Source organism: Anneissia japonica, unplaced genomic scaffold (genome assembly GCF_011630105.1).
Source record: "Anneissia japonica isolate Jap-2015-1 unplaced genomic scaffold, ASM1163010v1 scaffold284860_len1800451_cov186, whole genome shotgun sequence".
Taxonomy (NCBI): domain Eukaryota; kingdom Metazoa; phylum Echinodermata; class Crinoidea; order Comatulida; family Comatulidae; genus Anneissia; species Anneissia japonica.
Window position 1 is genome coordinate 1,770,385 of NW_022706010.1, and position 4,744 is coordinate 1,775,128.

General features: G+C 34.4%; 1 protein-coding gene across 1 annotated transcript in view; it reads left to right on the forward strand.

Moving 5' to 3' along the window:
• The window catches only part of LOC117106006 (E3 ubiquitin-protein ligase UBR3-like), a 106,400-nt gene that overhangs the window by 82,751 nt on the left and 18,905 nt on the right, over positions 1-4,744 (forward strand). The window lies entirely within an intron of this gene.

The following is a 4,744-nucleotide window of genomic DNA, read 5'->3' on the forward strand; positions in this document are numbered from 1 at the left end:
ATTACCGAGACGTTCCGAGATTTTACAAGGATATTACACGGAGGTACTTTCACACGTTCCGTAAAATGTTACTTTTGGTTACATTTTGTTACATTTGGTAAGATTTTTGTACGTGTGAATCGGGTATTAGATGATTCCTCTCCTTCCTCTCTACCTGCCAAGTAACATGTCATTTTGTCCAAGCATTTTTTAACCCATTGCATGTTAAAGAACATGTATTGCATAATCTACTGTAGAACCACACTTTTGAGACAGCTGGTCCTACTGGAATTGGAGGACACCTTAAAGGGGTCATTTTTATGGTCCCAAGTGAGTCCTCTCAATAATGGTTCTACTGTAGTGTTGTCTGCTGGTGTTATGACCAATTTACACCAATTCCTCCTGAAATAGCATTGGGAATATAGGTGGTCTATAAAATATTTTCTTGGAATTCTTTTACGTCTGTTTAAGAGATACAGTATTGTGTAAGTGTTGCATTCCCTATAAGATGAAAGTTCATTCTATTTCCAGTAACTGTACTTTGCCTATTTCTATCAACTTTCTCTTTTATAAGCAGACAAACCACAGTGTTTCCTGAGTGTTTAAATATTTGAGGGAAAAAAATAATGTAAAGTTTTTAAGAAATCATTCAGTTGAATGGTAAAAATGTGTTCTATGAAAGTCACACAGTCTGTGTATTTTAGCAGTCATTGAGTAAAAGGTTACACACTATATTTCTAGCTGAGCACAGGGTATTTATTTCAACAGGATAGAATTTAAACTTGTCTTGTCCCCATAAGAATATAGCTCAGGATGTTTGCTTTAAAAAAAACCCAGGATGAATAATTCTGTGAATAAATCTGATTGTTACTTTAATACTTGGTACATAAAAGACGTTTGGCAATTACAACTGAAAGCAAAAGAAAATGATTGATATTTGTTGCAGCATTTTCGGCTTGTAGGAGCTACTCCCGAGAATATGAAGGGAAATGAGGAAGGGAGGAGAAAGAATGTGGAATGGGTGGAAAGTGTGTTTGGTTCCCCCATCTATCACTTCATTGGTAGCATGCTATCCCACAAACAACTTCCTCCTTGCATTTAATGGAGTATTATTTGAGAGTAGTAAGCTATAGCATGGTGGTTTATAGTACCATAAATAACCTAGAAATTAAAGAAATACATGTACTTTTTCGACTATCAATATATTTCAACACTTAGCTTTCACCCCAATTGATGGAATTCCATCAGGTGTAGTGAAGTTGTTCACTCAATACAGTATTATAAATACATACCAGAATACTCTGAGTGGATAAAATAATACAATACTTTAAATCCCTGTCCAGACTATCATTTTTTTTTTTTTTTACGAAAATTTTTATTTATTGTTAAGGCAAATTTTACAGATTTTAAGTATTATTTCAATTGCTCATTATTATTCTATGTGTAATCGGAATAGTGCATTAGGAGACCTACATGATAGTGATTTGCTTCACTTTTAGGAATCCTGTCTCGGCCTGTTTCAGATTTTTTATGCTTTTATTTTGTTGTATTGTAACCGGTTGTTGTTTTTTATGTATTTTATTGAGACAAAATAAATGAAATGAAAAATGATGTGACATGCCTAACTATGGTCATGATGACATATTATTACCATGTATAGGCACATCATGACTATATGGGCATACAGTAGTTTTTTTGTCAATGAAAATTTGATAGTCTGGACAGAGCTAATAATGAATTTAAACTGATCACAGCTTTTAATGACGATACAGTTTAGTCAGAGGAAAGGAGTTACTGTACCATAACATGTGATGAGGTAGCGATTGTACATAATCATTGTTATAGCTTATTAAAATGATTGCATATATAAACTATAGAGTAACTGCTGGTAATAATTATAAACTCTCTAAATACAGTGGTACATCTATGAGTTGAGATGTTGGGCTAATGGGGGCATGAAGGTGCAGTAGAGAAGGTTATGAATTGATGATTTGTGAGGGGGGACCAGGTCGTAAAATAAGGTGATAAGAGGTTATTTTTATCTACCTGAGCATGATTTATTTTATTCAAAAATTTTCAATGGTGGGATGACTAGGAAGGTGCAAGTTTTTAGGGTTTTTTTTTCTTTTTTGGCGGGCATGTGCCCCCTAGATATGGCACTGTCTAAAAGTCATCATGGTTGATCAAATGTGTATAAATTTATCTGTAACTGTACTATTCTTTCAAAAAGTTTCAAATTTTTATTCTGAAATGTAATATACAGTATAATTTGTGCATGAGGATTGTAGACTGAAAGTGGTTTAATAAGAAAGTCAAATCATAAATGTGTACCCAATGAATCTGTCTTGGGGATGCTAATTGTTAAACAGCCTTTAAGGTTGAAAGGTGACTGGAAGTTTAAAGATTATTTCAGAAATTAGGTGTAAAACTGGAACTCAAGGTGGCCAATTAAAATATGACATTGTGAGTAATGTTCATGTAATTCCCATGATGTAAGTATATGAGGTAAGCATAATTTAAGAGTTTTTATATTTAATGTTATCTAAGGAATATAGGCCTACTGGGTCATTCCAGCTCAAATCAGCCAGAAATTTAAAGGTTCCCATGTGACCCCTCTTGGATTTTCCTTTCAAAAAAATTCTAAAAATACCTTTATGTCAAAAGAAAGAATCCAAAGTTTCAGTTCCAATTTCCAAGCAGTTTTTAAGTTTGACCTTTTAAAATGTAGGTACCACGCCCCCTTTTTTATGCCAGAAATGGCTCCTTTAACATCATACGGTTTTATGAAGCTATATCTCTGGAAAAAACGAAGATATAAAGTTGAAAATTTCTACATGACTGAAATTTGGACCCTCTCTCCAGAAGTACCATTCAAATTTGGGTAGCATATTTTATTAGAATGTTATATGCACCCGAAATCCCCCGAAGCATTGTGTGAAAATAGATTTTCGCCTTTTCAGAGGCTGTATCTTATCATTCTTTTAAGTAAGGAAAACCTGTGATGAATATTCTTATACTACTACATATATAAAATTTTGCAAGGTTCTGTAATTAGAGCAATAATGAAGGTATGATGGGGTCCCGAACATGGTTGCATGGCCATTGACCCTACAAATACCCACTACTTCGACCGACCGGATGACCCTGTGGACACTTAATATTAATTATGAAATTTATACCAGTACACAGATATACATACTGTATCATCAATGTAAGTAGAAAGTTTAAACTCTTTCTTAACTCCTTATGTTAACTGATTTTTAAAAAATAGACAGATTTCAATGTATTCTGGATATAAAGTCAAAGTTCAAGGCACAAATACTGACTTATTTGTGATTTGAATTTGACCTGATATTTTTAATACACTGAAATCTGTTTATTGCTGGTTTATTGTTCAGCCATAGTAGGAAGCTCTCTTCTAATATTTTGACAAAATTCATATATGTAAAAGTGGAAGTCGTCTCAGTCAATTATGATCAGAGTTTTTTACCAGAGACAGGATATTAATTTGATATATTGAAGTAAAGATTAGAGTCCATATTTAGTATGCTTTTAGGCAGTTTTTATTATGCTGGCACTGGCAAATATGCCAACATCAATATAATGCCCGTCTATTGTTCTGATTGGCTAATGTAAATTATGATGTCATTGAACCAAGACCGCCGCGAACGAAGGATCGGGAAAGAAACACGAAAAGCCAAAACACCATGGCTGATGAATTATCTATAGGCTGGGGATATTTTTTTTGGATGTTGAAACAAAAACAAAAGAATTGAAGAAAACCAAAATTAGAGTAGGAGCCTGAGAAAAAGATATATGTCAAGACATTGGCGAACAGAGAGAGAGAGATTCCTAGTGCTGACAGTGACAGACGATTGGGCATAGTAGTAGATCTACCTTCTTGCCAGCTTAGGGCAGGCTAGACAAACTTATGACTAGTGATGATGAGAGATTTATTCCATTGTAGGGCTGACGATTGGTGGTGCAGTTTTTTTTAAGTGCAGCACATGGTGACCGTCTTTAATCGTAAAGACTGCTCTGACCGAGACAGACTGTACATCCTTACTTTACATCATTATTGATATACACAGTGTAATTATATCCTTATGCATTTTTTGTAGGATTTTGTAATTTTCCCCTTTCGGTAGGTTTATCAAAATTTGTCTCTTAAGGAAGAGCAGGTTGGTTATTATGTCTATAACACAATCAGTTTCTTTTGAACTTTTTGAACTGACGTTCAAGCATTTGATATATCTTCTTCTGAGAATGAATATCGTCGTTATACCACTGGTTATGGCGAGACAGAATGTGCTTTAAGACGTGCATGTTCATCTAAAATGTATTGGAAAAGAGTCAGTCAACAAATTTATCGAGTGGAAGTGTTTTTCTAATGCTGAGGAGATGCCCTGCTTGTATAAATCAGTGTTAATAGATTTGTATGGGGTCCCATATGCAGCAAAAGCAGGGACGTATCCAGGGGGGGAGCCGTGGGAGCCGCGGCTCCCCCCCTTTGTACACAGTGTCACAATTTTAAAGCTTATTCTTGAGCCAATACAAATTATTTCCTGGGATCACTTAAAATGAATATTTCTAAACATGTAAATATGCATCAGTACACGTTATACATAGGTCTAATAGAACACATAAGCCTAAGCGTGATTTAAAAAAATCTTAAATCCATAAATCTCAGGCCAGTTCTTTTAAGATAGAAATGCGATACTGTGGTTCAATTTCGTTTTTATCCTTTTGCAAGTTTCTTTAAATG